The 12,210-nt window shown below is 40.4% G+C and overlaps 4 non-coding genes across 4 annotated transcripts; 1 reads left to right on the top strand and 3 right to left on the bottom strand.

The window, feature by feature from the left end:
* Positions 1-1,276: 1,276 nt before the first annotated feature.
* trnas-cga (transfer RNA serine (anticodon CGA)) lies at positions 1,277-1,358 on the bottom strand. The gene has a single exon. It is a non-coding gene; the product is annotated as a tRNA-Ser (tRNA).
* A 5,088-nt stretch (positions 1,359-6,446) lies between these two features.
* Positions 6,447-6,520, top strand: trnat-agu (transfer RNA threonine (anticodon AGU)). Its single transcript has one exon. It is a non-coding gene; the product is annotated as a tRNA-Thr (tRNA).
* A 4,780-nt stretch (positions 6,521-11,300) lies between these two features.
* Positions 11,301-11,373, bottom strand: trnav-cac (transfer RNA valine (anticodon CAC)). The gene has a single exon. It is a non-coding gene; the product is annotated as a tRNA-Val (tRNA).
* A 451-nt stretch (positions 11,374-11,824) lies between these two features.
* Positions 11,825-11,896, bottom strand: trnae-uuc (transfer RNA glutamic acid (anticodon UUC)). Its single transcript has one exon. It is a non-coding gene; the product is annotated as a tRNA-Glu (tRNA).
* Between the last annotated feature and the right edge of the window lie 314 nt (positions 11,897-12,210).

The raw sequence follows: 12,210 nt of genomic DNA, 5'->3' as shown, positions 1-12,210 counted from the left end.
AATCGAACAGGGAGTGCGAGGCGGCGGCGGCGGCGGCAACTTTTTTCAAGTTCGCTCTCCGTTTAAGAAACCTTTTACGCCATACGTGTAAGCAGACACACACCTCAGAGTACTTAAGGGTGGCTTCAAGTTGGAATGATAAAGTTTCCCCGTTCGGACATGAAAATAGAACTTTCTTAGAAAGAAATCAACAACGGAGACATGTGGACGACGATTTCAGTCACTGCACTTTGAATAGCATTTTTACTCGAGTTACAGGAGATGCACGAATGGCCCTTGACCTACGCTCTTACGAATGCCTTGGAACATTCAAAGAGAACAGCCCTCAAGTCCTGCGGTTTATTATAATGCTGTTGCGTGTCGAGGCAGTATTTGACTCCGTCCTACCGTTGAGACACGGGGCGTACTGTAAATGAACTGCACCTGACAGCTTTAGAAAAACACCTGGGCTCAGTACGGTGCTGAGAGCTCAGCGTTGCTGTTGTTCTAATTAGCACGCACTGCATCGGCTATGACCCGAACTTTTCAATTATTCCGATCAGTAAGTCAACACGTAGTCCACATGAAAGGTAGAAATATTCTCTTGTCTGTCTCTTGTTTTTATAGAACTGAATGTCCCTGACAATGTACTGTTAGTTTTAATTGAAGAACGGCATCTGTGTTCAAATATACCAGACAAGTTTACGTAACTGCTCATGCAACACTCAGTTGTAATTAGTCAAGAAATAAAGTCGAACAACAGCTGCGAGTTTGATTCTGAACGTATGAGATTGCAGCGCCTTTTACTTCCATTGACAAATGATAGATATTCGAAGAGAGATCCTTCAGACCAGCAAGCAAACCCACGGCTATTTCGGTTTTCTATCTAGGCAACGTTGGTGTCTGCGATAGCATACATGAAAGCGTGATGCAATTTCTGTGGCTACACTTGTTGCACGTCATGCACAGTAAGAGTGTTTCTAACACCAAATACAAAGTCAACAATTAGCGATCACGCCTTCTCCTCAGTTAACCCACTGAAACCCTTGCTGTTAACAGTTCTTTACTGCGTGCTTTACGAGCACCTACATATTGTGTCGGTTCTTTCAGCTTTATTCATTAGGTTTTCAAAGGCATAAGTAGAGCACCAGAGGTGCGAACACAAAGTGTGTGGTTACCTGAAGAATTGATTTCCATGGCAGGGGGGACAAGCGATTTAGCGTTTTTATAGCACGAGGAAAGGAGAAGCGGCACTACGCCTTTTCAGCGCAGGCACAAAGCGACGTGCGGCAGACGCCGTAGTCGGCAGGATTCGAACCTGCGCGGGGAGTCCCCAATGGATTTCGAGTCCATCGCCTTAACCACTCGGCCACGACTACAGCGAGCTCGCCGCTGCCGCATTCCTCCTATAATCTAACACGGAGTGCGAGGTGGCTGCGGAAACGTTTTCAAAGTCGCTCTCCGTTAAAAAAAAAACCTTTCAGAAAATACGTGCCGGCAGACAGACACGCCTCAGAGGGTTTAAGGCTGGCTTCACGTTCAAATGATAAAGTCTCCCCGTCCAGAAGTCAAAATGCAACTTTGGCAGACAGAACAAACATCAACAAACCACAAATGTGGACAAGGATTTTACAAGCTGCACCACATTGCACTTTCAAAAGCATTCGTGTTAGACGCAGGAATTGCCTTTGATTTGCGCGCTTACGAACGCCACGGAAAACGAAACAAAACTAAAGCCCTCAGCTCTTGCACTTGATTATAATGCCGTTAGGTGTCGAAGCAGTAATTTACGTCATCCCACCACTGCAACACGGGGAATAGAGGGAAATGAGCACAAGGTGAGATATTTTTAATCTGTAAGGCTTCTGTAGTTTCTTTTTGAAATCATTGTTACAACATATTATGTAAAAGCATGTTGAAAAGAATCTACCTGCATTCCAGCGGCCCTGAGCAAGAGGCCGCTGTCCAGGAGGAAGAGATGCCAGAGGCTGCTCTAGAAACTGAAACAGAAGCGGATAAGGAAGGGGAAGATGTGAGCTCTGAAGAACTCTATCAGCAGTAAGACTTTTTATTTTTCAGATGTATCTATTTTTTACTAAAATTCTATTTGTCTTATAGGTTTAAAATGTTTAAACCGGTGTTTTATATCCTTACAGGCCCTGAATAGTTAAAAAGTATCAGCAGGCCGGAAGAGAGTGGCCCAAGCTGGACTCTATAGAAAGCACTCCCTGGATGCTCCTCTCCTGATTGGATTCAAACAGTACCTTACCAAGGATCTGGGAGTGGCAAATTATTCTCAGGAGGTATTTATTTTTTAAAGGCATTAAAAATTAAGCAATGGTATCTTCATTGTAAATGTTTTTGTTTCTTAGCTTAAAATTCACCCAAAATGATGTCAGCCATAAACATCATGACTCTATATTTCCTACCTGAATCTATTCTACTTAAATTATTACATTATACACAATTTGAGTTAATTTTAAAAAGTAAAAGGTAATGAAAGGAATGCATTTTCATAAGAAAGATAATACCGATATGCATGTGATAATCTTCCTTATATCATGTAGTGCGTCATTTGGACACTTTGTGGGCTTGAAATACAAAGAAAATCATGTTCTATGGTACAAGATAAATACAAAACTTAAGCTTTTATTTTAATTAGATTTGTTTATAAAGCATAAGCAATCATTTATTACATCGCTTCTTGAATTAAATCTTTTGACAAGAGGTAAGACTTCTATTTTACATTTAAACCCATGTTTAGCTGTGTTTTTTAGATTTAACTGAACCAATTTCTGTGTGTGATAATGTCCTTGAATTCTGACAACATCACACTAAATTACATGATATAAAACAGCTAATGTTTCTAGAGATAAAGTTTCTGGGATGCTTCTAATTACTTTTTATTACCAGGGACAGTTTAATTCACCTTGTACAGTACTGAAAGACCAAGATGCTTTTTTTAAAAGTTATTTGACATTTTATAGAACTTTGTCTACTATGGCAACATGATGAGCTTGGTGAAACTTGGAAAAATACTGCTTGGCCACTTATCTTAATATAAAGATAGGATAAAGGTTTATCTTTTGCACCTACCTGACCCCCAGGGAAGGCCAATGCTTTCTAAGTTGATGGTTCCCTACAGTAGACTGTACCTTATCTTCAAAGGTAATGTATATTGACCCAAATCAGTTTTGGAATCCAATCTACTGACAAGATGGAGCACATCCTTTTTTCAGGATTTTAGCATCATACGTTTGGTATATTTAGTCCCTAATGCTGAAAGAAATGATCATAGAACATTTGGACACTTTGTGGGCTTGAAATACAAAGAAAATCATGTTCTATGGTACAAGATAAATACAAAACTTAAGCTTTTATTTTAATTAGATTTGTTTATAAAGCATAAGCAATCATTTATTACATTAATATATGTGAAAATAACATTTTAGCATCATACGTTTAGTATATTTAGTCCCTAATGCTGAAAGAAATGATCATAGAACATGACATCTAACCTTACCTGTGGCGTCTTTTATCCCTATTGCTCAATGCACGGTGAAAGCATTGCATACATGTGTCTGACAATGAGGAATGGGCCCCTGAGACAGTCATTTGCATGTTTCACAAACGATCGTATATTACTAGAGATTCTGTTTGGGATTCAGATGTGAATTCGGACAGCAATCCCTTTCAAGAAATGATATGTTCTGGATGAGGTCAAAGGTGATGGAACACTGTATTTAGGATGTGTTTGCAGTGATTGTGTGTCTCCTGCTTCAACGCAGTGATATATAGATGTGCTCCTGTAATTTATTGGTACATGCCCAGGGCAGTAAGCAGTCTGAGGATTTATTTCCAGACGGCATAGAGCAGTGAAGCAGTGAAGTAGTGCAACACACTGGATCATTATATTATTAGAATCTATTCTATTTAAATTATTACATTATACACAATTTGAGTTCATTTTAAAAAGTAAAAGGTAATGAAAGGAATGCATTTTCGTAAGAAAGATAATACCGATATGCATGTGATAATCTTCCTTATATCATGTAGTGCGTCATTTGGACACTTTGTGGGCTTGAAATACAAAGAAAATCATGTTCTATGGTACAAGATAAATACAAAACTTAAGCTTTTATTTTAATTAGATTTGTTTATAAAGCATAAGCAATCATTTATTACATCGCTTCTTGAATTAAATCTTTTGACAAGAGGTAAGACTTCTATTTTACATTTAAACCCATGTTTAGCTGTGTTTTTTAGATTTAACTGAACCAATTTCTGTGTGTGATAATGTCCTTGAATTCTGACAACATCACACTAAATTACATGATATAAAACAGCTAATGTTTCTAGAGATAAAGTTTCTGGGATGCTTCTAATTACTTTTTATTACCAGGGACAGTTTAATTCACCTTGTACAGTACTGAAAGACCAAGATGCTTTTTTTAAAAGTTATTTGACATTTTATAGAACTTTGTCTACTATGGCAACATGATGAGCTTGGTGAAACTTGGAAAAATACTGCTTGGCCACTTATCTTAATATAAAGATAGGATAAAGGTTTATCTTTTGCACCTACCTGACCCCCAGGGAAGGCCAATGCTTTCTAAGTTGATGGTTCCCTACAGTAGACTGTACCTTATCTTCAAAGGTAATGTATATTGACCCAAATCAGTTTTGGAATCCAATCTACTGACAAGATGGAGCACATCCTTTTTTCAGGATTTTAGCATCATACGTTTGGTATATTTAGTCCCTAATGCTGAAAGAAATGATCATAGAACATTTGGACACTTTGTGGGCTTGAAATACAAAGAAAATCATGTTCTATGGTACAAGATAAATACAAAACTTAAGCTTTTATTTTAATTAGATTTGTTTATAAAGCATAAGCAATCATTTATTACATTAATATATGTGAAAATAACATTTTAGCATCATACGTTTAGTATATTTAGTCCCTAATGCTGAAAGAAATGATCATAGAACATGACATCTAACCTTACCTGTGGCGTCTTTTATCCCTATTGCTCAATGCACGGTGAAAGCATTGCATACATGTGTCTGACAATGAGGAATGGGCCCCTGAGACAGTCATTTGCATGTTTCACAAACGATCGTATATTACTAGAGATTCTGTTTGGGATTCAGATGTGAATTCGGACAGCAATCCCTTTCAAGAAATGATATGTTCTGGATGAGGTCAAAGGTGATGGAACACTGTATTTAGGATGTGTTTGCAGTGATTGTGTGTCTCCTGCTTCAACGCAGTGATATATAGATGTGCTCCTGTAATTTATTGGTACATGCCCAGGGCAGTAAGCAGTCTGAGGATTTATTTCCAGACGGCATAGAGCAGTGAAGCAGTGAAGTAGTGCAACACACTGGATCATTATATTATTAGAATCTATTCTACTTAAATTATTACATTATACACAATTTGAGTTCATTTTAAAAAGTAAAAGGTAATGAAAGGAATGCATTTTCATAAGAAAGATAATAAGTATATGCATGTGATAATCTTCCTTATATCATGTAGTGCGTCATTTGGACACTTTGTGGGCTTGAAATACAAAGAAAATCATGTTCTATGGTACAAGATAAATACAAAACTTAAGCTTTTATTTTAATTAGGTTTGTTTATAAAGCATAAGCAATCATTTATTACATTAATATATGTGAAAATAACATTTTAGCATCATATTATTACATACAGGTCTCTAGCTTCAACACAGTGAGATATATATATGCTCAGTGATTTATTGGTACATGCCCAGGGCAATAATCAGAATGAGGATTTATTTTCAGACGGGCTATAGGTAGTGTTGTGAAATACTTCAACACACTGGATCGCAGATTTAGACCCCCTGCACTCTTACTCCTTAAAAACCAAAGAAATGAAGATATGTAGCAATCACATTGTAACAGGGGTGACAGTGATTTAATGCTTATACTAGTGGACTTCTGGTACCTTTAGGGTACGGTGTTCCCTGAAGGGATCTCAAACCCTGCATTTCAGATGCCTAGCTGTATCGCTGATGTGTTGCACCTCAGAATCACTTTTAAACCTTACCTCTGGTATCTTTAATCCCTATTGCTCAACGCATGGTGAAAGTATTGCATAAATGTGTCTGAAAATGAGCAATGGGCACCTGAGAGTCATTTTCCTGTTCCACATGCAATTTCAACATTTTCCTTGGGAGACATCAAGCCAGCAAGCCACTGCTGTGGTTCAGTGGCCAGTGTGGAGTTCAGTGGCCCTGTTGTACACAGAAAGCACATTGAGTTCCTTGGACATGAAAAGTTCCAGATAAAAGCCATTTCTCATCCTTTTTCTTGGTGTCGATGTTGCTATTGTATGTAAAGGTGGCAACTTGCTCAGCGAGCAGGCGGAGCACACACCGAATGCAGATGTGTCTGAGTGGTGTGTCCAAGTGGCTGCAAAAGGACAGCGCTCCCGGGGCGCCGTGGCTTAGTTGGTTAAAGCGCCTGTCTAGTAAACAGGAGATCCTGGGTCCGAATACCAGCGGTGCCTTTTTTTGTTCTGTCTTCTTATTATTCCGATCAGTAAGTCAACACGTAGTCCACATGAAAGGTAGAAATATTCTCTTGTCTGTCTCTTGTTTGTATAGAACTGAATGTCCCTGACAATGTACTGTTAGTTTTAATTGAAGAACGGCATTTGTGTTCAAATATACCAGACAAGTTTATGTAACTGCTCATGCGACACTCAGTTGTAATTAGTCAAGAAATAAAGTCGAACAACAGCTGTGGGTTTGATTCTGAACGTATGAGATTGCAGCGCCTTTTACTTCCATTGACAAATGATAGAGATTCGAAGAGAGATCCTTCAGACCAGCAAGCAAACCCACGGCTATTTCGGTTTTCTATCTAGGCAACGTTGGTGTCTGCAATAGCATACATGAAAGCGTGATGCAATTTCTGTGGCTACATTTGTTGCACGTCATGCACAGTAAGAGTGTTTCTAACACCAAATAAAAAGTCAACAATTAGCGATCACGCCTTCTCCTCAGTTAACCCACTGAAACCCTTGCTGTTAACAGTTCTTTACTGCGTGCTTTACCAGCACCTACATATCGTGTCGGTTCTTTCAGCTTTATTCATTAGGTTTTCAAAGGCATAAGCAGAGCACCAGAGGTGCGAAGGCAAAGTGTGTGGTTATCTGAAGAATTGATGTCCATGGCAGCGGGGCCAAGCGATTTCGCGTTGTTATAGTACCAGGAAAGGAGAAGCGGCACTTCGCCTCTGCCGCGCAGGCACAAGGCGACAGGCGACATGCGGCAGACGCCAGAGTCGGCAGGTTTCGAACCTGCGTGGGGAGTCCCCAACGCATTTCGAGCCCATCGCCTTAACCACTCGACCACGACAAAAGCGAGCCTGCCGCCGCCGCATTCCTCCTATAATCAAACACGGACTGCGAGGTGGCTGCGGATACCTTTTTAAAGTTGCTCTCCGTTAAAAAAAAAATACCTTTCACAAGATACGTGCCGGCAGACAGACACACCTCAGAGGGTTTAAGGCTGGCTTCACGTTCAAATGATAAAGTCCCCCCGTCCGGATGTCAAAATGCAACTTTGGCAGACAGAACAAACATCAACAAACCACAAATGTGGACAAGGATTTTACAAGCTGCACCACACTGCACTTTCAAAAGCATTTACGTTCGTGTTAGACGCAGGACTTGCCTTTGATTTGCGCGCTTACGAACGCCATGGAAAACGAAACAAAACTAAAGCCCTCAGCTCCTGCACGTGATTATAATGCCGTTACGTGTCAAAGCAGTTATTTACGTCATCCTACCACTGCAACACGGGGAATAGAGAGAAATGAGCACACACTACGAATCGTCTCAATCACTCCCTAGAGTCGTAAGGCGCATTGAAGGGTGCACCCCCATCATTAATCGTTGCGCCTCTGTGAAAGGAAAGCTCTTGGGCAGTCTTTGAAACAGCTCGGATGAAACACTTGATTGCTTCCATGTGCATCTGGAGCCCACCCAGTGGGCAAAAGACGTATAATATACGTCTATTAAACGCTTACCTTATACGTCTAAATGTGGTCTACAATTCGTCTAGAATGAAATTCTAATATACGTCTAAAGTTATACGTCAATTATACGTCTATGTTTAGACGTTCATTATACATAAATGGTTGGAGTTCTATTATACGGATAAATTTAGAGGACTATTATACATATATGGTTGGAGTTCCAGATAACTTTAGAGGTCTATTATACGGATAACTTTAGAGGACTATTATACATATATGGTTAGAGGTCTGTTATACGTATAACTTTAGAGGTCTATTATACGTATATGGTTAGAGGTCTGTTATACGTATATGGTTAGAGGTCTATTATACGGATAACTTTAGAGGTCTATTATACGTATATGGTTAGAGGTCTATTATACGCATAACTTTAGAGGTCTATTATACGTATATGGGTAGAGGTCTATTATACATCAAAGATAGATTTTATAGGTGTAGAAACAAGTAAACCAAGCCAATGATTAGATTTAGAAATGTATTCTGAAAATACACATTCACACCTGAAACATATGTATTTCAAATTATACATTGTATACAATCAATCAACAATCAACATATGGGCAATAATCATAAAAAACACATCTAGTCTTAAACTTTAGCTACAAATTCTGGTAATATGGCAATATACAGTATAGTAATGACAAACACAAAACTAATTACATTAACACACTAACTCAAAACCACATTTTTAATTTAAATATACATTTTAAAATGTACAACTTCTATATTTCCAAGAAAAAAAAATATTACAATGGAAGTTAAGATGATTTTTTCCCACTATTTGCAAACCCTGTCTAATTGTCCTAACAGTTAGAACCAAAAACCTATTATTTTCAGTGTCCAGATCTCCTGGCCCCCTGCCTTTCATATGCATTCTTCAAGTAACACATTGCATGCTCCTTTATTTCTTTTTCTGTTGATGTAGGGTGGGACTTCAGCACCGCAGCTAGGAGAAAATTATATAATATTACTTCCCAAATAAATGATGATTAATATCTTCTTTAGTATAATCTAAAAAGTGAACGGTTTACTAAGCTCAAAACTGAAATAAATGTATAAAATTTGGCTTGCATCATAGCAGTTGAGCAATTAAGTCTGTCCTAATTAAAGAGTACCCAAAGTTTGAAAGTACAACATAGAATAAGAATAGAGAAACGGCAAAACGATTTTGTGTCATCTTCCCCATTCACACTATTTTATGTGCCATTTTTTGCTTATTCAAGTACTATTTTAATCAAAATAATATTAAGAAAGATCTGTATGTATTCAGATAGTATTATTATTGTTCATACTTACTCGTCAAAAGAGGATTGCTGAGATATTTGCGGATATACTTCTACGTTTGAAAAACGTGTCCAAAATTGTGACCAACGAATACTAGCAATGCATTGTGGTATATAACCGGAAAATATGCTGGGTTCGATATTTTCTCAACGTATGCGTTTATTAATGTTGTCGATATTATGGTTGAAATATAACATTGATAATACATCGCGGCTATGTGCCCCCTGCTATGAGCTGATGTGCAATTTTAACGCATGTAGTTAGTAAGGATCGGTCACTGTTGTATGGTATTATATATAATGACATTATGGAATAGGATGGGGACAGGCTTGGCATCACGGGGGGAGGGGGGAATGTTGCCCCTTCAGTTTTGGGCAAAAAGATTTACCTAACTTAATTTGCGCCCTAAAAAAATAGTTGTACTTTGTCAATGGTCAGACAACACTAAATGACAGGAACAGTCACTCAGTCTGTTTGATGGGCAGGAGGGCTATCCATCCAGGAACTGCACATATCAGTGTCGTTATTGAGTGTCAACATTACGATCCTGTTTGCTCAGGTGGACCGATTCCTTGCAGTAGTTTATCATTATACTTAAAATCGTTATATAACTAGGACTAGTTATAGCAGTCTGTGCTTTCTGTTGGTTTTACAACATTTTTTCTTAACGATTCAGAACGTCCATGTAGCTGCAAAAATGAACGCTTATGGTACTTTTCGCTCCAGACAATACTCTCCAGTGAGAGTGACGAAAAATGTGAAACTGAACTTCATCGCAAATACCAGATTGTTAGTCGATATCTTCTATCATGAAGCACTAATCAATGGCATAGCTGCGAGATTTCATTTGGGTAGCTGCACCGTACAGCTCCGTTTCAACCGAAATATCACCCCGCTCAGAATTTCAGACGCCCCCCTACAGATTTTTCCCCGGGCACCGCGCACTGATGGGGGACGGGGTTTCCAGGAAATGGTATCAACTTTTCTCAAGAAAATAAAAATAGAAACTCTATAGGCACTCAAACATTTTACTGTTTTTTTTCAGGCAGGTGGCAAGACCCCTCCGCAAAACCCTTGTATGCCAAGCTGTGGGCATTGATTCGTCGAATACAGTATATTCACGGCGAAAATACGGCTATACGTATATATACGTCGCCTCGACGTATAATCAACGTCGAATTGCAACCGTAAAATCGACGACATTAATAAATGCATATATAACGTCGAAAACACATCTAACACTAGGAGTATACGGCACTCTGCACAGTGTACGAAGTAAATTATTTTCGCAGTAATTAATTTACACGTGTATAATAAATATAATTAATTACTGCGAAAATAATTTACTTCGTACACTGTGCAGAGTGCCGTATACTCCTAGTGTTAGATGTGTTTTCGACGTTATATATGTGTTTATTAATGTTTATTTCACAGCGTCATGCACCTTTTCATTGCTCTCGCTTTCAGAGCCTCCGCACGGCACACGACTCAACATCATGAAGCACATTGAAGTGAAAGCAGGGAGCGCTGCGACATGCACTGTGCAGATCCCGCCACACTAAGAGGTATATAAGCGTCAAAGGCAAGTCATTCCGAGTTGGTCGTTTGTGTTTTCCGTTCAGACGCGAAATGCTGAAATGATCTCTCGGCTCCTCGGTTGTCATTTCTGCTCCGTAAAGGAATCACAGCACGAGTCGGCTTCCAGCACGGTGGGTCGGGACACGATGCCGGGGGTCGGAGAGAGCGATGTCTTCCTCGTTAGTATAGGACCTGTCACCTGTCCCCACCTGTCACGCGGGAGACCGGGGTACATCAGGACGCGCATTGAAGTGAAAGCAGGATGCGCTGCGACATGCACTGTGCAGATCCCGCCACACTAAGAGGTGAGTGGGTCTGTTCGATCACAGCGCTAGCCGAATCCCCAATCCCCTTTTGTGCGTGGCGACAGAAGAAGTCTGGTCTGTTTCCGCCCGGTTTCGATCCGGGGACCTTTCGCGTGTGAGGCGAACGTGATAACCACTACACTACGGAAACTGTGGTCAGATGTGCCCAGCGGCCCAGCGCTGAGCTTCGCCAATGCGATTCAGCTGCTTCCAGTGCCTTTATTGGGGTGCGCTGATGGACCGTGCTCTCTCTCCAGAGACCAGCACGCCTGTCATGGACGGAGCAGGAAAGACGGCGCCACATTCTACAGCCCTCTCCACACAATCGACGAAATCGGGCTACTGAAGTGGAGAAAATCGCCTCTCCAGAAAGTGCAAATATCATCTTGGAGAGTATAAATCCTATTGCCGAAGGTCAGCCCTGTCTACCAGAGTGACCCTCCCACCTCCTGCAGCGATGGTCAGCTCGTCTCACACGCGAGAAGTTTCGGCTGGAAACAAGCGCCCCCTCTTCTCGCACGTTTTGCACGTTGAGTAGTTTTAATGCGGCTTCTTCGTACACAGTGCTGATCTTTTGGAAAGCAGGAGACAAAATTGACACGTTCCCATACCGGGAGTCGAAACCGGGCCGCCTGGGTGAAAACCAGGAATCCTAACCGCTAGACCATATGGGAATGCACAACTCTGCTGTTCCGGGCATCATGCAAGCAAACGACATGAATATGAGAAAACACGCAAGAGAGTTGTCACTCAGAGTGTCGAAGGGTCGATGTATACTGGGGCTCAGTTGAAATGCAACGTCAGGACTTTTCCGAATTATGTCACACGAAGAGAGCACAGCCTTTTCTGCCCTGCCACGTGTGTATCGGTAACTCGCCGTGATCGTATAGTGGTCAGTACTTTGCATTGTGGCCGCAACAACCCTGGTTCAAATCCGGGTCACGGCAGAATAGGGGCGTCTGCTTTTACTACTTGCATGAATGAAGGC

Source organism: Lepisosteus oculatus, unplaced genomic scaffold (genome assembly GCF_040954835.1).
Source record: "Lepisosteus oculatus isolate fLepOcu1 unplaced genomic scaffold, fLepOcu1.hap2 HAP2_SCAFFOLD_258, whole genome shotgun sequence".
Classification (NCBI taxonomy): Eukaryota; Metazoa; Chordata; class Actinopteri; order Semionotiformes; family Lepisosteidae; genus Lepisosteus; species Lepisosteus oculatus.
Note: the sequence above shows the minus strand (reverse complement) of the source record. Positions and strands in the feature narration are given on the sequence as shown.